The sequence below is a fragment of the Lissotriton vulgaris genome, chromosome 5, assembly GCF_964263255.1.
Source record: "Lissotriton vulgaris chromosome 5, aLisVul1.2, whole genome shotgun sequence".
NCBI lineage: Eukaryota > Metazoa > Chordata > Amphibia > Caudata > Salamandridae > Lissotriton > Lissotriton vulgaris.
In genome coordinates, this window is record NC_141693.1 from 1513650671 (window position 1) to 1513672403 (window position 21733).

Below are 21733 nucleotides of genomic sequence, written 5' to 3' on the forward strand. Positions count from 1 at the left end.
CAGGAACTAGTGGCCGCCGCGCTATCCATTCAGGATGTGAAGACACTGCTGACTCTCGACCCTATCCATCGGCTGGGGGCATCTTTTTGGTCGCCATGTATAGGGCTTACTCTATGGCCCCTCAGTGGATCCCTTTGTCTCATCGTGGGGTTGCTGCTATGGCCCGGGCCGGTCAACTTTCAGGTATGGCTGCCGTGTTTCCACCGTTACTGGGTAGCTCTGCTCAGTTCGGCTTCGCGTTGGACAGACCACTGTGGATTGTGTTATGCTCGGTCATGGTCCTCATATTTGCGATTTCTATCTAAGATGGCTGCTGCTCTACTGGACTTTATTGACTGGCTGGAACGACAGGGACAAGGCTGAAGCTGTTTTCTCTTTCTCTTCTTGGTTCTGCTGCGGACAAGGCTGGTGTTTGCATTGAACAGCTGGGGAGGTGAACGTTGGTGCGGTGTCCAGGTGGGGCCTGGGGAGGGGCGGCCGAGGTGCGAATCCATTGATTGCTTATCTGTCTTCTCTGGCCCTCCTCCGGTCTTCCTTCTTCTACGGGGGTTGTCTTTCCCCCCGTCTTTCCCTTATGTGGGTACTCTTGGGGCGACAGGCACGTTAGTAGGGGGGGGTGGGCCATAGCCTCTTCGACGTGCAGGGTGGGGGGGTTGGGGCTTTCTTCCTTTCTCTTTTCGTTTCTATGGCCTTCTTTTTATCTTTATTCTTATTTCTCCTTTTCTTCTTATATATCTTGGGTCAGACGGGAGGTTGGGTTTGGTTCTTTATGAAACGTCTATTTTTTCTGTGTTTTGCGTCCACGTCCTTAACATATGGTTCATTGATTCTATGATTTAGATATCGATTTTCATACACAGTCATTGAATGATTACAGAACTTGCTCTTTCTTCCTTTTTTCCACTATCGATTGAGGGCGCATATCCTGTTACGAATCTTGACATGTAATGACTGTTCTTTTTATATGTCATTGGATCCTTTATTACTGCTATATAATTATCCCTTCTATATCCTGTTATACCGTAGGCAAGCTGGATGTAATTCCTGATGTATACATTGATTGGGCGGGCGCTAATTGGGGCGACATCTACCTCTGTGATTGTATATCCTTATTGTGAATGATTTACGCTAGTATTTCAATAGAGATGAATCACTGTTGGACATCCTTCATGTGGCTCGCCCACTCAGCTACCCTGTCTGACTTTAGGACGATTCGTCAAAATTATAAAATGAAACCCTCGTTATCCTTTTCCTTGGGCCCCTTGCAAATCCATTGTTGTGTTCTTATTTTTATCTGCTGCATTGCAAGGTACCTCGGAATGGTTGTATATTGTCATAGCGGCCGGCCCGCAGAGGTTGTAGGCTGACGCTGTGTACTATGTTTCTGGAAAATAAAGGTTTTCAAAAAAAAAAAAAAAAAAAAAAAAAAAAAAGACTGATTTGCATATGGCATGCCTGAACTGGGGTGGTGTGGTGAGCAAAATAACGATGGATTTAACCCAGATCTTTGAATGGGGGTGAATGTCTTGCTATTGTGCAACATTCCGTCCATCAATTGTTGTTTTTGCATTTGTCACCCCGAGTGGGACAGGTATGCTCAGACGTGAGTCCCGTGCTCTCCATGCCGCTGGAATCAAGCTATCCTGGCTGATGACGGCTGATAGCCAGAAATCGGTCCTAGGATGCTTGGTTCCGGTCCAGGGAAGACATGGCTTGGCAGTTCGGGCTAGACTGTTCCTATGAGCCAGAGGGTCAAGACTGATTTGCATATGGCATGTCTAAACTGGGGTGGTGTGGTGAGCAAAATAACAATGGATTAAATCCAGATCTGTGACTGAGGGTGAATGTCTTGCTATTGTGCAACATTCCGTCCATCAATTGTTGTTTTTGCATTTGTCATCCCGAGTGGGATGGGTATGCTCAGACGTAAGTCCCGTGCTCTCCATGCCACTGGAATCAAGCTATCCTGGCTGATGACGGCTGATAGCCAGAAACCGGTCCTAGGATGCTAGGTTCCGGTCCAGGGAAGACATGGCTTGGCAGTTCGGGCTGGACTGTTCCCATGAGGCACAGGGTCAAGACTGATTTGCATATGGCCATGTCTGAACTGGGGTGGTGTGGTGTGCAAAATAACGATGCATTAAACCCAGATCTGTGACTGGGGGTGTATATTTTGTCATTGTGCAACAATCGGTCCATCAATTTTTGTTTTTGCATTTGTCATCCCGAGTGGGACGGGTATGCTCAGACATGAGTCCTGTGCTCTCCATGCCACTGGAATCAAGCTATCCTGGCTGATGATGGCTGATAGACAGAAACCTAGGATGCTTGGTTCTGGTCCAGGGAAGACATGGCTTAGCAGTTCGGGCTGGACTGTTCCCATGAGGCACAGGGTCAAGACTGATTTGCATATGGCCATGTCTGAACTGGGGTGGTGTGGTGAACAAAATAATGATGGATTAATCCCAGATCTGTGACTAGGGGTGACTGTTTTACCATTGTGCAACATTCCGTCCATCAATTGTTGTTTTTGCATCTATGATAAAGCATGCCATAAACTTTTGTGGTTGAGGGCAGTTTTTTAAACATTTTGTTTTTGCCCTTTAAGCTCTAAAAAAAAGTGCCTTTTCACCTTCCTACTTCTCTGCATGTAATGAGTGACTGCACCTGCCTGCAAGGGGATGTCGGGGGTGTCCATGGGACCCCCTTTACACCCTGCAAAGGGCTGCTGTCAGGAGGTGCACTCACATTGTGCCACATTTTAAATGGCGCACTTTGACTCTGCGCCCGTGTCTGTAATATGGCGTAGCACAGAGTAAAAGGAATCCCCTCATTTGCATAGGGAACGCCCCAATGCAAATGAGGGAACCCTCTCTGTTGATAGCGCTGGTGCTTTAAGTGCGCCAGCGCTATTGGAATTATAGAAGGGGATGCACAAGCATCTGTGTCCCCTTTTATAATACCAAAGTGCCCCTGGGGCGCGCAAGGCGGGCGCAAACTCCCATTGCGCCGACGGTGCACCTTATGTAATACGGCCCCTGGTTGTCTAAAGCGCATTACTTCCTTAGTACATTGTTGTTTCTTTCTTGTTCTTTGCCCTCCTCATGGCAACCATATTTATTTTAATTCTGCCTGTTTTCTTAGTTCATCAAGGAACACCTACTACACTGTGGGAGAATTGGAACGATATCTCTGAGAACTATCTGTTAGCACTAGATGGTAAAGTTTTAGTGCTGGATGGAAAAAAGCATTATTATTAAGCATGTTGGAAAGTGAGGGTCAACATGTATTTAAATATCTACTAGACATTTTAGGTCCTGATAATGAGCCCCTTGAAGATGTGTTTAAGGAAGTGTAGTCACACTTGGAACACAGATTCGCAAAAGAGTCTACCGTAGCTATGTTGAGAATGAGATACAGATTCTACACCCACCCTCAGAAACAGGAGGAGTCCATTGAGGACTTTGGGTCAAGACTACACAAGTTGTCCATGAAGTGTCAGTTTGGTCAAATGACCAATGAACTAATGAGGGACTAACTCATACTACAATATTGAAGTAAAAAGATACAGGAAATGCAGTGGGCAGCGAAGAATCCATCACTAAAGGATGCTATATAAATTGGGAAAAATTTGGAAGAGTATGATTTCTGTGTGCATGAAATGGGGAAAAGAGACACAGCTGAGGGTGGGGGAGGTTTCCACCATAAATAAGGAAGAAGAGGAACAGGATTGTGTGAGTGTGGTGAACAGGTTTTGGAAAAATGTTTAAACATTTCAGGTGGTCACCCAAAAATCAGGTCAAAGGACCTGTCTAAGGTGTGTTAGCAATTACCATTTAGTCGGATTAAAAATTCCTTTATTGCCACTCATAAACAGTGTCTTAAGTGTGGGTGCCACTGGCATTATGCTCTGGTTTGCAAGGGAAATGCTGAAGTGAGTGTGGCAGTAACAGAGTTGGAAGAGGTACTAACAGACAGTTGTGAAGATTGTATTTTAATGGTCAAGCCCAATGGTGATTGTGAGGGTAGAAGAACCCATCATGTGACTTTATTTGTAGTAATGGGAAGGAATGTGGGTTTGATGGTGAATTTTGGGGGGAAACATCCTTTACAACGCAACTTTTACCACGCAGTGCCTTTACCACGCAACTTTTACAACGCAAACCATTACAACGCATTGCGCTGGGGGGCGCTCTAGGATAGGGAATAGGTTTAATTTACTATCCAACACCTTCCCTACTATCCACGGGGACTGGAGTTGGAATAGTAAATTAAACTATTCACTATCCAGCGCCCCAAAGCACTATGCGTTGTAAAGGCATGCGTTGTAAAAACCGCGCTGTAAAGGCATGCGTGGTAAAAGCATGCGTTGTAACGTCATACATCCAATTTTGGGTCCATGTTTACCATCATTCCCAAATACAAATAGCCTGGGGTGACTTTAGTTCCAAAAGATATAAATCCTATGGGTTATCAGGAAGGGACCATTGACATTTTAGCACTTCAGCACGAGTGTCATTCACACGCCTAACGCCTGTTCAGGCACAGCACGTTGCCTGGCTCCTCACGCTTTCATATTTCAAGATTGCCAGCAGAGATTACGTCTCACCTGGTAACTTCGCCGGCCACAGCTCCTGGCTCCTCTGATGTGGGTTTGGCTTTTTATTATGGTCGAAACTGTAGTAGAACTACGACAGTTAGGGGCATGAAAGAACTCTCTCACTTACTTTCACTTTTCTTCAGGTCCCTGTTAGAGGAAAGCACCTTAAGTATTGGGAGTTGTTATAAACCTCCATCCTGGGGCCACATTATGAATTGGCATTGTTTGTACCAGGCACACCTTTAAAATGGTTCCCCAGGTGCAAACAATGCCAATGGGCCCCATTAAGGTCCCATTGAGGTGTGTGCGCTGCCCCCAGGGCAGCAGCGAACTTGCGCTGCCTTGAGGGCAGCGCATTCATGTGAAAACACAGAGCAGCCACTCCGTGTTTTCCACAGTGCAGGCGGTACCCGTCTGCACTTTAAAAGGGGATTAGAGATCCCCTTGCAGGCGGGTGCAGTCTGTGACGGCACTAGGAGGGACACAACTTTATTGATGGACTCACCTTGACGAAGGTGTGACTACAGGCAGCCACCCTCGATCTCCCGCCCTTTTGTGCGTGAACTACAGTGAAACTCAATTTTAATCATAGTGTGATTACTTGACCTACGTATTAACACAGGCTCAAACTGCGATTTACATATTAAGGTAGGAGAGAAGGGTATAAATACTGGGATCTATTAGTCCCGACGAAAGCCGAGTAAGACACTATGTCCGGCTGAAACATGTCGATGATTTTGCAGAGTGGAGGGGTAAATGGTCCATAACTTACCAGTTCACCACCAACCACTGGTTTAGCAAAACTTTTTTTTTAACCCCTTACCTGGGAATCCGCAAATGAAATAGGCATTTCGAATTCCTGGAGTTACATTTAACTTTGTTTGTCTGTACTTAATTCTTTCTTGAGCCCTACTCTTATATATGTTTGTATTGTTTCCCCCACCCTATTGCTCCACCTCAGGCGTTGGCTTGCACAGAGGTGTGTTCAGCAGCCCTATGATAAAGCATGCAAAAAATGTCATACATTCACCCCAGTACAGAGATCTGGGCCTAAATCCATCGTTTTTTTGCACACCACCCCACCTCAGTTCAAACATGGCCATATGCAAATCAGCTTTGACCCTGTGCCTCATGGGAACAGTCCAGCCCGAACTGCCAAGCCATGTCTTCCCTGGACTGGAATCAAGCATCCTAGGACCGGTTTCTGGCTATCAGCAGTCATCAGCCAGGATAGCTTGACTCCAGTGGCGTGGAGAGCACAGGACTCACGTCTGAGCATACCCGTCCCACTCAGGGCGACAAATGGAAAAACAACAATTGATGGACAGAATGGAATCAAGCATCCTAGAACCGGCTTCTGGCTATCAGCCGTCTTCAGCCAGGATAGCATGACTCCAGTGGTGTGGAGAGCATGGGATTCACGTCTGAGCATACCTATCCCAAACGATGGATTTAGACCCGGATCTCTGTACTGAGGTGAATGTATGTATCCATCATTTTTTTGCTCACCACACCACCCCAGTTCAGACATGGCCATATGCAAATTAGCCTTGACCCTGTGCCTCATGGGAACACTCCAGCCCGAACTGCCAAGCCATGTCTTGGCAGGTGTGGTGCGCAAAATAACGATGGATTAAACCCAGATCTGTAACGGGGGTGAATGTTTTGCCATTATGCAACATTCCGTTCATCAATTGTTGTTTTTGTATTTGTCCCCCCGAGTGGGACGGGTATGCTCAGATGTGGGTCCTGTGCTCTCCATGCCATTGGAATCAAGCTATCCTGGTTGATGACGGCTGATAGCCAGAAACCGGTCCTAGGATGCTTAGTTCCGGTCCAGGGAAGGCATATCTTGGCAGTTCCGGCTGGACTGTTCCCATGAGGCACAGGGTCAAGACTGATTTGCATATGGCATGTCTGAACTGGGGTGGTGTGGTGAGCAAAATAACGATGGATTAAACCCAGATCTGTGACTGGGGCGGGGGGTGTTTTGCCATTGTGCAACATTACGTCCTTCAATTGTTGGTTTTGCATTTGTCACCCTGAGTGGGACGGGTATGCTCAGACATGAGTCCCGTACTCTCCATGCCACTGGAATTAAGCTATCCTGGTTGATGACGGCTGATAGCCAGAAACCAGTCCTAGGTTGCTTGGTTCCGGTCAAGTGAAGACATGGCTTGGCAGTGCGGGTTGGACTGTTTCCATAAGGCACAGGGTCAAGACTGATTTGCATATGGCCATGTCTGAACTGGGGTGGTGTGGTGAGCAAAATAACAATGGATTAAACCCAGATCTGTGACTGGGGGTGAATGTCTTGCTATTGTGCAACATTCCGTCCATCAATTGTTGTTTTTGCATTTGTCATCCCGAGTGTGATGGGTATGCTCAGACGTAGGTCCCGTGCTCTCCATGCCACTGGAATCAAGCTATCCTGGCTGATGACGGCTGATAGCCAGAAACCGGTCCTAGGATGCTAGGTTCCGGTCCAGGGAAGACATGGCTTGGCAGTTCGGGCTGGACTGTTCCCATGAGGCACAGGGTCAAGACTGATTTGCATATGGCCATGTCTGAACTGGGGTGGTGAGCAAAATAACGATGGATTAAACCCAGATCTGTGACAGGGGGGGCATGTTTTGCCATTGTGCAACATTCCGTCCATCAATTGTTGTTTTTGCATTTGTCACCCCGAGTGGGACGGATATGCTTAGACGTGAGTCCCGTGCTCTCCATCCCACTGGAATCAAGCTATCCTGGATGATGACGGCTTTTAGTCAGAAACCGGTCCTAGGATGCTTGGTTCCGGTCCAGGGAAGACATGGCTTGGCAGTTCGGGCTGGACTGTTCCCATGAGGCACAGGGTCAAGACTGATTTGCATATGGCCATGTCTGAACTGGGGTGGTGTGGTGAACAAAATAATGATGGATTAATCCCAGATCTGTGACTAGGGGTGACTGTTTTGCCATTGTGCAACATTCCGTCCATCAATTGTTGTTTTTGCATCTATGATAAAGCATGCCATAAACTTTTGTGGTTGAGGGCAGTTTTTTAAACATTTTGTTTTTGCCCTTTAAGCTCTAAAACAAAGTGCCTTTTCACCCTCCTACTTCTCTGCATGTAATGAGTGACTGCACCTGCCTGCAAGGGGATGTCTGGGGTGTCCATGGGACCCCCTTTACCCCCTGCAGAGGGCTGCTGTCAGGAGGTGCACTCACATTGTGCCACATTTTAAATGGCCCACTTTGACTCTGCGCCCGTGTCGGTAATATGGCGAAGGCACAGAGTAAAAGGAATCCTCTCATTTGCATAGGGAACGCCCCTATGCAAATGAGGGAACCCTCTCTGTTGATAGCGCTGGTGCTAAGTGCGCCAGCGCTATTGGAATTATAGAAGGGGATGCACAAGCATCTGTGTCCCCTTTTATAATACCAAAGTGCCCCGGGCGCGCAAAGCGGGCGCAAACTCCCATTGCGCCAACGGTGCACCTTATGTGATACGGCCCCTGGTTGTCTAAAGCGCATTACTTCCTTAGTACATTGTTGTTTCTTTCTTGTTCTTTGCCCTCCTCATGGCAAATATATTTATTTTAATTCTGCCTGTCTTCTTAGCTCATCAAGGAACACCTACTACACTGTAGAATTGGAACGATATCTCTGAGAACTATCTGTTAGCACTAGATGGTAACGTTTTAGTGCTGGATGGAAAAAAACATTATTAATAAGCATATTGGAATGTGAGGCTCAACATGTATTTAAATATCTACTAGACCTTTTAGGTCCTGATAATGAGCCCCTTGAAGATGTGTATAAGGAAGTGTAGTCACTCTTGGATCACAGATTCGCATAAGAGTCTACCGTAGCTATGTTGAGATGCTCGGGCGTTGGCTTGCACAGAGGTGGGTTCAGCAGCCCTATGATAAAGCATGCAAAAAATGTCATACATTCACCCCAGTACAGAGATCTGGGCCTAAATCCATCGTTTTTTTGCACACCACACCACCCCAGTTCAGACATGGCCATATGCAAATTAGCCTTGACCCTGTGCCTCATGGGAACAGTCCAGCCCGAACTGCCAAGCCATGTCTTCCCTGGACCAGAATCAAGCATCCTAGGACAGGTTTCTGGCTATCAGCAGTCATCAGCCAGGATAGCTTGACTCCAGTGGCGTGGAGAGCACAGGACTCACGTCTGAGCAAACCCGTCCCACTCGGGGTGACAAATGCAAAAACTACAATTGATGGACAGAATGCAGAACAATGTCATACATTCACGCCAGTACAGAGATCTGGGCCTAAATCCATCGTTTTTTTGCTCACCACACCACCCCAGTTTAGACATGGCCATATGCAAATCAGCCTTGACCCTGTGCCTCATGGGAACAGTCCAGCCTGAACTGCCAAGCCATGTCTTCCCTTGACCGGAACCAAGCAACCTAGGACTGGTTTCTGGCTATCAATTTCCTACTTCCTGTGCTGGGGTATCTTCCTGATCAAAGACACCTCTAACATCTTGTTCTGTGATAATCCATAGCAGCTGTGTATGTAGGGGGAAGCAAAAACGCCACATAACATGTGCCTGAACAATCAGGTGGCAACCATGTGTAGGCTCTGCCGTGGCATACAAAATATGTACCTTTAGCTGGCACAAACGGAGGAGAAGTCTGGGATGCAACAACGTAGGTTTGAGCACATACACTCTCACCTAACTGAGCTCTCGGATTTCGACAAAAGTGGCCTCGATGGGGTACGATCCAAATCGGGGGAGACCTCTTTCGTCTCTCCATCTCTGTAAAACTAGTGCTATACCTAGTGACATTCCAACCAATATATTCCTGTGCCTCATCTTTAGGAATAGCATTGTATGCATCGATATCTTGGATCATATCTACTATTCCCTTTATCAAGGCACTACTGCTCGGGTTATCTCTCATGGAACGCATAGGATATACCTCATTCGCATAGATGAACATAGTCTGAAAAGCCCATACAGACCCATTGGAAGAAAAAGGCAAAACCAAATATGGCACACCTCTATCTGTCGTATGAGGCATAAGACCACATACCCAGCAATTTGTAGTATTGACTACCAACTGATGCTGGTGCAACAGCTGTATAAATGAGTTGTTTACAAATTCCAATCTTCTTGTCTGTTCATGTTCAGGCAACGTATAGAATTGGTGCAAAGAAACAGTAGTAGAAGAAAGCATAGGTTGAATAGTGGGTGCAGAAATCAATGGTGTAGCATATACAATCCAACCCACAGAAGCCAATGTGATACTTAAAAACACAAAAGAACACAATATAATAAAACATTTGTTACGGACCAATGTACACAATCTCATCTTAAAATTCATTTTCTCAACAACTCTATCCTTTACAAAAGACTCCATCCTCTACCGTGCTGCTCACGGCAGTTTTCCCTCTTCACTTAAGTGTGCGTCCAGGCGTCCTAGACACTCTCGGAACCGCAGACCTTGTGTCAATACGCGGGTCACCGATTAAGAACTTATACGTGACCCTGCAGCTGAACCCGGATGGTGGTTCGAAAAAGAAAAAGACAAAAAAAAAGTCTCTTGTCTGATAGAGTATAGTTCACCCAAAAACACCAAAAAATTTGTAATCTTTATTTGTCCAATCTGCTTTGCAGATTATAACGTTCTTTACCAGACACAGTCTGATCATGAAAAAGCATCTCGGGATTAGTAGTATCAAGTCTCAAACGGGACGGCACAGCTTCTTGCAAAACCTCATCATCCTCACGTTCCGACTGAGTCCATTTCAAATGCGCATCACTAAAGGGGACAAACTCCACAACTCTCTCGCTTTCTGAATCAGCAACACCATCAGCGATCCATCGGTCATATGCCAAGGGAAGTGGAAGCTTATTGGAGTGGGTGGCATGCACCCAATTCTTCTTGCCGAAAACTTCGATGGCCGTTCGAGTTGCCAAGAGGACTTGGAAAGGACCCTTCCACCTTGGCTCAAGGTTCTTCGTCCTCTGGAAGTTCCTGATCAGGACCCAATTCCCAGGTTGGATCAAGTGTCCTGCATCCACAGAAGCTGAAGGCAGGGTATCGTGCACCTGTTGGTGAAGAACATTCAATTTAGCAGATAAATCAAGTAAATAGTCAACCAACATAGGGTACTCGATGTCGCTGTACTTCTTTGGCCTCAGCACACCCCAAACATTCGCCGGGCTCCAAAGACAATCTCGTATGGGCTAAGTCCCACACAAGAATGTACTGCCATCCTCGTTGACAAAAGTGCCAACGGCAAGGCATCGGGCCATGCTAGGCCAGAGCTTGCTTGTATCTTAGCCAATTTCAGCTTAAGGGTGGGAATGTAGCATTCAACCAAACCAGCTGACTGAGGGTGATTCGCAGCATGAAATTTCTGCCTTATTCCCAAACCTGCACACACTTTCTTCATAATCTGACCCACAAATTCACTTCCGTTGTCACTCCATACCATTCTCGGCAAACCATACCTAGGGAAAAACTCCTTCAACAAAACCTTAGCTGTAGATAAGGCAGTATTATCCTAAAGGGGGTAAGCCTCTATCCATCTTGAAAAGGCGCAAACAACCGCAAGGACATACTTTAGGTTGTTGCATCTATCCATATGAATAAAGTCCAACTGTAGAACCTCAAACGGATACGTAGGAGGAGCAAATTGGCCTGCTGGAGTTGGAGTTCCCTTACCAGGATTATGCATCAAACAAACCATACAATTTCTCACCAGATTCTCAGCACATTTAGGAATTCCAGCATTCTGCCATACTGGAGCCAACAACTTACATATCCCTTTCGAACTGATGTGTGCCATTCCATGTGCCATTGTAACCGCTGGAAGCACATACAGATCAGGCAACAACCATCGCTGGTGTTCTGACAACACAATCCAACAGCCAGTCGAATCCAACATTCCCGTAGTCTCTCTCCACACACTCAATTCTTTCTCAGTGTCTTTAGCCTGAATCGATTTCAGACTCTCTATTGTATCTTCACACATTGTCCCTTCTGGAACCCATCTAGCAGGGCTTGCAACATACATCCGACTCGTCATATTTTTTGCAGTTTCTCTCACTACTTCATCCGCAAACGCATTACCACGACCAACATCATCCGTAATCTTCTTATGGGCACTGCATTTCACAATCGCAACTTGCGTCGGCAAAGTAAGTGACTCAAGAAGTTCATTCACCAACTGTCCATGCTGAATCTTCGTACCATGGGAAGTAAGGAATCCTCTCTCTCCACAAACGTCCAAAACTATGAGCAACACCAAACGCATATTGGCTATCGGTATACACAGTCACTCTCTTTCCTTTCGGCAACACACATGCTCTCGTCAGTGCAATCAACTCTGCTGTTTGCGCTGAATTCTGTGGAATACGTGCAGCTTCAGCAATCGTGTGCAAAGTCGTAACTGCATACGCTGCAGTCGTATCGCCATTCGGGAGCTTAAAGCATGAACCGTCTACCCATAAGGTACCATCAGAATTCGAAAGAGGAGCATCTTTCAGATCAATTCTACCCTTTGTTTCTTCCTCTGTCCGAAGAAGACAATCATGCTGTTCATGAACATCTGTCTCTACAGAAATCGGCAACAACGTAGCTGGATTCAACGTGTTGCATCGTTTTATGTGCACATGACTAGCCAAAAGCGTCAACTCATAACCTGACAAACGTGCACTAGTCAAATGTTGAGTCTTTGTCTTATTCAATAAGGTATCCACTGCATGTGGGACCATCACAATCAACATATTATCCAATACCAGACCAGCAGACTGTCGGATAGAAACAGCCGCTGCTGCTGTAGCTCTCAAACAACTCGGCAACGCTTTAGCTACCGGATCTAACGTAGCCGAGAAATACGCACATGGGCGTTACTTGTCTCCAAACTGTTGTGTCAACACTGACAACGCACAACCCTCTCTCTCGTGCACATAAAGCGTAAAAGGCTTACTATAGTCGGGGGTACCCAACACCGGAGCCTAACACAACGCATCGCGCAATTCAGAAAAACTTCTCTGACATTCGTCAGACCAAGGAAGAGGATTCGGAGTATCCTTAAGAGTAAGTGCCAACAGAGGTTTCTTCAATAAGGAAAAATTCAGAATCCACTGCCTACAATACGAGGTAATACCCAAGAAAGCACGCACTTCTCTCTGTGTGGATGGTACAGTCATTTGCGCAATCGCTTGTATACGTTCTGAAGTCAATCGTCTTCCCTCCTTCGACAAGAGATGACCTAAGTAGGTCACTTATTGCAACTTCAAAAGTGACACTTTATGATGGAGGTCAGACAAATGCCGTAACAACGAAAGCGTAACTTTTTTACAAATCTCTTCATCATCAGCAGCAACCAACAAATCATCCACGTACTGGATAAGAGTCGCACCAGAAGGCAAAACAAAAGAATCAAGCTGAGTCTTTAAAGCCTGACTATAGATGGATGGACTCTCACAATAACCTTGCGGAGCACGCTTAAACCGGAAGCTTCGGCCTCCTAAAGAGAAGCCAAAAATATCTCTACTCTCTTCAGCAATAGGAATACTAAAGAAAGCATTCTTCAGGTCAATAACAGAGAACCAAGCAGCTGAAGCTGGGATCATAGTCAATAAAGCAGTAATGTCCGGGACAACAGGAAACTGTGGCACCACGATCTTATTAACCTCACGAAGCTTGATCACAAACTGATACACAGGTGGCTGAGAAGAGTCAGTACGCTTAAGAACAGGGAAAACAGGACTGTTACACACATTACCTCTCCTTTCTTCAATCACATCTTTCTCAACCAAATCATAGATAATCGCTAAAAGAGCTCTCTCGCCATCACTAGAGATTCGATATTGTGGAATGCGAGGCAACTTAGCATTCGATTTGAGGGTAACAACATAAGGTGGAATCTGTTAAAGACCAGCATCATTTGGACCCGTAGCCCAAAGAGTATCAGGGAGAGAACGCAATTCCAGTGGAAGCTGATCTTTAGACAAATACATCGGAGAAATCACTTTCTTACCCAACGTAAGATGTACTTCTGAAGGAGAACAATACAATGTTGCATACAATCTTTTCAACAAGTCCAAACCCTACAGATTCTCACCACAACCTGTCGTTAGAATCAGAGGTGCTTCCAATTCACAAGGCCCAACAGAAAGAGACAAAGGACAAGAAACCGGGTTACAAACTGGGGCGCCAGAAAATCCTACTGAAACATTGGTCAAGCCAGAAAAAGGTGCGCCACGGAGTTTAGAGTGCATGATAGAACTCTTCGCCGCACCAGTATCCAAAAGAAAAGGTTCTGACACACCTGATGTAATCACTTCAACATAAGGTCCACTCTGGTCTACTGGAACTGACACTACTGCCTCTCTTTGTCTATGGCTGTCCTAGTTATCATTAAAATCAGCATTCTCACTCTCAACATAATAATCATCAGCATAATATTGAGCCGACTGACCAGTATAAACATTCTGTTGATCAAAACAATTCATAGAATTCTGTGGGGGAAAGGAACGTCCATTCTGGGGGAACACACCACGTCCTCTACCCCTAGGTACTTGCTGAACACCGCAACCTCTCACACCAGACCTACCATTCGCACGTTGTAGCAGAATCGGGCAACTATACTTGAAATGACCTTCCTCTCTACAATAAGCGCACTGATTAGGGCCTACCGGAAGTCGCTGTGGGAAAGACTCGGGCTTCTGCAACACTCTCTGAAACTGTGGAAGTTGCTGAAACTCACGCTGATTAAAGCGAGGCGGATACGCCTGCTGCAAAAGAACCTTCGTCTTCAATTCCTTAGTCTTCTTCTCTGCTTTATCTTTCTCATCTTTATCTCTGTTCTCATAAAATGTTGCAGTAGCCAATATCTGGGCCGAAGAAGAAACTGCCCATGAACTCTCAGAGTCCTTCAACTTCTTACAAAGCTCGGGGAGTAAATTATAGACAAACTTATCCACAAACAACCTTTGGCCACCTTCTGTACTCATATCTTGACCACTATGATCGATGAATGTTTCTTCAAACCTAGTGAAGAAATCGGACACACTCTCGTCTTTCTTCTGCTTACATGCTGCTAACTTATCCCAATTTACTCGCATAGGGGGCATCAGAGTCTTCATTAAATTAATAATCCTACCAGGTAAATCCGCAACTAAGGGCTCAGGTTTAGCTCCTCCTACCTGTCGACCATCCGCAGCAGCAATATTAACCCATGTATCTCCCAATTCTACTGCATGATCCTTGTGACGGATCTTCGCCCACAAAGGTTGAGGGACTACATTCCCCAACAATATATCTATGTCAGCTAAATTCATTTGAATTTGAATTTGAATTTAAAATTATTTATATAGCGCACGTTCACCAGCGGTTTCATGGCGCTGCAACTTGCAGATAACAGGGCAGGAATGGCAGAGCCTAAACTAGAAGAATTCGAACTGCAGGAGGACTAATTGAAGACTTTGGTCTGCTTAAGAGCCAAGACTTCAGCTCTCTTCCAAGGAACATGTACCGATACACGCTGAAAATGAGCCGGTACTCCTTGAATACCCTGATTAACATTAGCCACAACTTCCTCTCTCCATACAGGAGGAACCTCTCTCATCGGGTACTGCTTCACTTTTCTCCTGACCGAAGGATCAGGTTCAAATAACGGCTGAGAAGGAAGTCTACACCTAAACGCAAGAAGCGTCTCTACCGCTTCCTCAACATCGGGACCCACTATCGTCCTTTAGCAAAGTCAGACAGAACATTAAGTAACTCAGATGGAATCGGTCCCAATTTAGCATCGTCCCAGTCTTCACGAAGGAAAGTGCACATAACATCAAAAACATACCTTTGTTTTGGTGCTTTTCACTGTAGGAAAACATCCATAACCGCATGCAGGTCATACCTGGAGGCATTCAAAACCCATCTACGAGCAAGGAGATCTAACACAGTCCGCTCCTCGGAACTCGGGAGCTGACTACGCGTTTGTTTCCTTACAGAAACTGGGGTCATATTTAGTGTCCCAAAAAGAGGAGACAAAAGGCTAGTAACAGACTCAGTCATTCTTTGTCGAGTAGAAGGAGAAGAAGTCAACATGAGGACAGGAGACAAAGTGTTTTGAGACGACAAAGACATAGGGTCAGTAGAAAAAGAAGTTAAAGGCAAAGGAGTAGAAGGCAAAGGAGTTAGAGGCAAAGCTGTAAGCAAAGCTGGCGGCCCTAGAGAAGGCTGCGCCAGAGGTGGGAGAACCAACTGTGGAAGAACAGGTGGCTGAACAACAGCAGGGGGTTGAACAACTGGAGGTTGTGGAGGTGCCGTAGCACTCTGCACATAAGGGGTGGTGATCTCAACAAATGCGACATCAAAGGATCCTTTTCAGGGTCCTTAGTCACATTCGGAAGAAGAGGTGCCAAGGCCGGATAACATTTATCAATGGCCATGCAATGTTGTCTATCTTACACCTCAATCGCACGATCTTCTTCATCTTCTTTAAACTGCCTAGCAGCTTGCATTATCGACATATTCTTATCTTTCCTATCTCTTTTAGCTTGCTTAATTTATCGCTGTTTGGCTTCCTTACGCCAGAGGCGGAAAGAGTCAAACATCGCCGGCCGGGCTTTCTTCCTAAATAGCGCAACTTCCAAATTATCTAAAACATTTGATTCGAAACTACCATGTTGCGGCCATTTTAAAACACCATCTTTTCGTGTATAGCGGACCCATACTTCATTATACGTAATGGGACCGACTCCATGCTTTGAATAGAGCTCATAAGTCGGAGTTCCAACCGGAGGTATCGGACACGAGTCCTCCAATCGGGAATCCCTGTTGTAACTACAACAAAACAAATTCCTAAGTTTGCTAAGACCAGGCATCTACGCTCACTAATCTAGCTTCAAACTTCAAGGGGTTATCTAACACGATATACTCGCAAATGTACAAGCCCCTCAGCTTTGGTATTTGCAAAAACCAAATCAAAGAACCCAAGAAACAAAACCAAGTTGTGGGAGCGACCCACTTATACTTAACCAAATTGTCTTGTCACGCCACCTGAAGACCGTCTATCGTTTCGCTCTACAAATCATCACAAAAGGGTCCAAGACAGGGCGACAGTCAGGGCAGCAGTCCTTCGTAGCCAGCAGAAAGGGGAAGCCTTGCAGCAAAAGCCTTCAGTCCACATTCGACATGCCGGGGTCGATGAAGTGGGGGTCCTCTTCCAGAATTTCCTCATGAAGCTCCTCACAATCTTCGGGCTTGGACCGGTACCGCTGAAGTCGCCCCACGTTGGGCGCCATTTGAAGAACCGGGCTTTTAGAACCCAGCGGCGCCAGGGGCACGCCCAAAGTCTTCGGATTCACCTGTCTTGGTTTACAGAGACACAGAATACTTCTGGGTGGCGTCAGAGACCAAATTTATTTGCTTCAGCCAGTAACAGTGATCCTAAAAATACAGCATGGTGGTATTTCAGGAGACCGCTCAAATTTGTAGAGCAAGACATTTCCTTTTATACACAATATTCACATTTAGAACATACACCCACTACGCAAAAATCCAACCAATGGGGAACATTCTCAAACAAAGTATCACATGACAAAAAGGCTCAGCTTGCAACATCCCAACCCAAAGTTAATCATTGGGAATGTCCCAAATCCAATCTCCACAAGCAGGACAAACCCATAATTGAAAAGCACAATGCATGTAATAAAGAGCATAGAAAAGGAAACATTGTCTGACAGTGAGCAAGATAAGGCATGTGTAAGGAGACTAAAAGTTAACTATGTCCTGAACAGTGATTGGCAATCTCAGACAATGATCAAACCAGGGAAATTGACTCGGCAGGGTCAGCTTCAGGTGAAGGAATCAGATCCTTGCAATTCACCTCGGAGTCAAGAAAGACCCTGTTAATGTATACCAATACATGAAGGCCAGGCCGCTTCGTTCGTTCGACCACATTCGTCGGTCTGCGTGATGGCAATACAAAATGGAGACTTAAACAAAATGGAACCCAAATATATGACAAACTCGCTAACTAATGTGACAAATTCACTCCATATTAGCCGCATTCGCTAAATACGGTTCGACATCACCAAAATCATGACGGAACCATGACCTTACAAGACAAGGCCCGTTTTCACAGAACCACACAATGAAGGGGAAATGTTCTCCAAACTTGATTTAAATAATGCCTATCACCAGATTCCCTTTCATGAACAACTTTTATAACAATGGAAGGGACATTTCAATTTACCAAAATGCTGTTTGGCCTTGTGCCCAGTGTGTTTCAGCGTATGATCTCAGAGGTTTTCAAGGATGTTAAGAATGTCATCTATTTCCAGGATGACATTCCAGTGTTTTGGAAGAATGGAGAAGGAACATAATTATGTTCTTCAGCAAACTTTAAGTAGGTTGTATGATGCTGGTCTCGCTATGAGAAAGGATAAGTGTAGATTTCTGGTCAAAGAGATTAAATAATTTGGGCATACCTTAACTGATGATAGTGTCTGACCTAACACCTAATCATTATTTGCTTAAAGCCATTCAAGGTGCTTCTGTTCCATGTGACAAAGATCAGTTGCGGTCATTCATGGGAATTGTGGAGTACTATGCCAAATTTGTGGACAAAGTTGCTGAGAAAACTGAGTGTTTGCGAACCATGTTAAGGAAAGGTTGCTATTGTGAGTGGAAGAAGGAACAACAGGATACCTTAAAGGGGATCAAAAAAGAAGGGGAAACAACCTCTACAACGCAACTTTTATAACGCACTACCATTACAACGCAACCATTACAACACAACATCCCTTACATCGCATGCCATTACAATGCACCCATTACAACGCATGACACTACAACGCATACAATTACAATGCATGTCTTTACAACCAAGTCATTACAACGCATACCATTACAACGCATACCATTACAATGCATAGTAACCTTACACTATCCAACACTTACCCTACTGTTGCACCCCCTGGAGTTAGAATAGTAAATTTTACCCCTATACTATCCAATACTTACCATACATGCAATGTAATGGTATGCGTTGTAATGGTATGCGTTGTAAAGGTAGTATGCATTGTAATGGAATGCGTTGTAAAGGTAGTTTTTAGACAATTCGTTGTAAAGGATGTTGCGTTGTAAAAAATGTGTTTTAAAGGCATGCGTTGTAAAAATATGCGTTGTAACGTCATACAACCAAAAAGAAGTTCGTAGTGCAGGTATTTTTGTGCCATTTGATACTACGGTAAAGACTAATTTAAAGTTTGATGCCAGTGCCACCGGTAGTGGAGCTAATTTGTCTCTTGTGCATAATGCTGTTGAAAAAACTGTGGCCTTTGTATCCTGTTCCTTAACAGAGATGGAGCAACACTATTCTGTTATTGAGCAGGAGGCATTAGCTGCAGCTTGGTCATTGGAATATTTACACACCTATTTGTGTGGATTGGGTGTTGTGCAGAGTACAAATGACAAGCCTTTGGTCAAAGTGTTGATGCCCGGAGGAGCTGGGAAGGGAACAGTGAGACTAGCAAGATTAGCTGCTATATTGCAGGGATACAGGTATAAGATGGAGTACATTCCTGGTTGGAAGAACACACAAACAGATTGTCTATCACTCCTTTCAGTTGAATGGCAAGATGGTGATAGGGAGGCATTAATTTCTAAAGAACATGAGGGAGCAGTTGCTTGGGCGACTGTTTTTGAGTACTGTGCTAAAGGAACTGCGTTTACCCAGGAGGACTGGAGTAGAGAAATTGAGTTGGATGAAGTGCTAAAAAATGAAAAAAACTTTGATTATTAAATGGGGTAGGCAAGAGAGTTTGGTTGCATGTTGTGTAAGGCTGTACTTAAAAATTTCAGAAGAATTTTCTTTGTAGGAACATGAGGTTATCATGAGGAATGATGCTTTTGTGCCGTCTCAAAGTTTGAGGAACAGGATAGTTTATTTGGTTCATAAGGGGCACCTAGGTCAAACCCTCAAGAAAGAAAAGGTTGCAAGCGATATTTTGGTGGCCCATAATGGAGGAGGATGTCATAAGTTGTGTGTTGAGGTGCCAAGACTGTAAAGACAGTGAAAAAGACTTAAAATGGGTATACAATCGGGGGGCACATTTAAAAACCAGGGAAACCATGGTATATAGTGTATATGGATTTTATTGGACCAATGAATGAATTGAGATCAGAGTTAAGATATGCACTTATCATGGTGGACGTGCACTCCAAATGGCTTGTGGTGAAGTTCATGAGAGAGATGACAATGAGGAAAATAATTTTGATGTTAGAAAGTGTATTCCAGGAAGAAGGATTTCTAAAAATACTAATTACGGACAATGGCACTCGGCTGATGTCGCTCAAAATGCAGGAGTTTTTAACTGATTGTGGCATCAAACACAAATGTACCTATCTTTATAACCCACAAGGGAATGGTGTTGTGGGGAGGGCCAATGGGTTGTAAAAGGTACCATTTTTATTGGGTCTCCAAAATGGTAAGGATGTAGAAAGAATGGTGGAGGAGTTGGTTTGGTCCTGTCGTACTATGGTAAACAGTGCAACAAACATTTGTCCTTTTCAGTATATGAGGGGAAGGAAGCCATGTACCAAACTACTCCCCTTGTGGTTTTTGTTGAAGAGTGACAGTGCTAGTATCAATAAGAGTGCTGTGGGTGTCAGAAAAAACAAAGTTAAAGTGGGCGATTGGTTAAAAATCAAGAAAGGTCATGTGGGGGCTGAATTGTCCAATTTTATGTGACCCATTAAATTCAAGGCTGTGCATGACTGGCATATCATCCTTGAGAATGCAAACAGGTGGTACAAGAAGAAGGTGGCATTATATCAGGAAGGGGGTGAGGATCTGGTGCTGGCACGTTGCTCTACCAAGGCTATCAGTGGATAGATGATGATGGAATATAGGGACATATTATCAAGAAAGGGCGATACATTATCGCCGCTTTTATCGGCAGGAAACCGCCGCTAAAGCGGCGATAATGGGCTTGATAATATGCTCTTGTGAATTCCCATAGAAGCCCAGGTTCTGGTGTTAACCTGGGCTTCTATGGGAAGGGCTGGAGCACCAAACTAGGGCCCAGAAGGCCCCTGGACCCTATTGGGGCTCCCAGGCTCAGAGGCGCAGGGGAAGCCTCCTCGGGCCCGCGGGACCTCATCTGAGGTACCCTGCCACGTGGCAGGCCCGAGGATGGAGCCCGGAGTGGGGAGGCCGCCCTCCACAGGGTTCCGGCTGGAGCTCCTGAACCCAGGCAAGCAAGGGGAAGCAACCCAGGCCCTGCGAAACCCCGTCTCGAATTGCTGGTGGCGCAGCAGGCCAGGAGATTGAGCCTGGGGCCCCAGGACTCCCTTCGATGCTCCCTGCCAGAGGTGAGGCCTCCCCAAGCCCGTGGGCTCCCATCCTGCGCACCACGCCACATGTTGGGTTCGGGGATGGAGCCCCGGGCTGGGGAGGGGCGTCCTGGCCTGTCCGGCTGCCAGCTGAGGACCACTAGGCCGAGAGGGGTTTTGGAGTACTCTGTCCCTAGTAATCCAGAGGAAGGGTACCCCCCTTTCTGGTAACCCGTGCATACCGCGAGAATGAGGGTACCCAAGGCGCAGATGCGCCCAACCTCCTGAAGCCCTGTCTGGGATTGGTGAGACAAACGAGCCCTAATCGGGACTTCCAGGGCAGCCCGGCCATCTGGTCACCCCACTGGAAAGCAATGCGTATGACCAGATGGCTGAGGGGGGAAGGCGCGACCAGATGCCTGGCTCGAAGGACGCCAATCTGCCTGCCTACCCGGCGGCTTGGAGAACCCGGCTGGGCCTCGGGCCCGGGGCTACGGACTGGGTCCCTGACGGACCTCTGACCAGGGGTCCCCAGGCACCTTGACAGGCGGGCCAAGCAGGAGGGAAGCCTGCCCAGGCCTGAGGGACCCCTGTCGTGGGACCATGGTGCAAAAGGGGACGGAGCCTGGTCCCCTATGCTCATCTGGAGGTCTCAGGCTGGCAGGGGAGGCCTCCACAAGGTCCGTGTCATGGGCGCCCTGACATGCGACAGGTGCAAGGATGGATCTCGGGGTGGGGAGGGCACCCTCCTCCCCAGGGCCACCAAGGGCCCCTGCCGGAGCTCCTGAACCCAAACTGAGCTGGGGAAC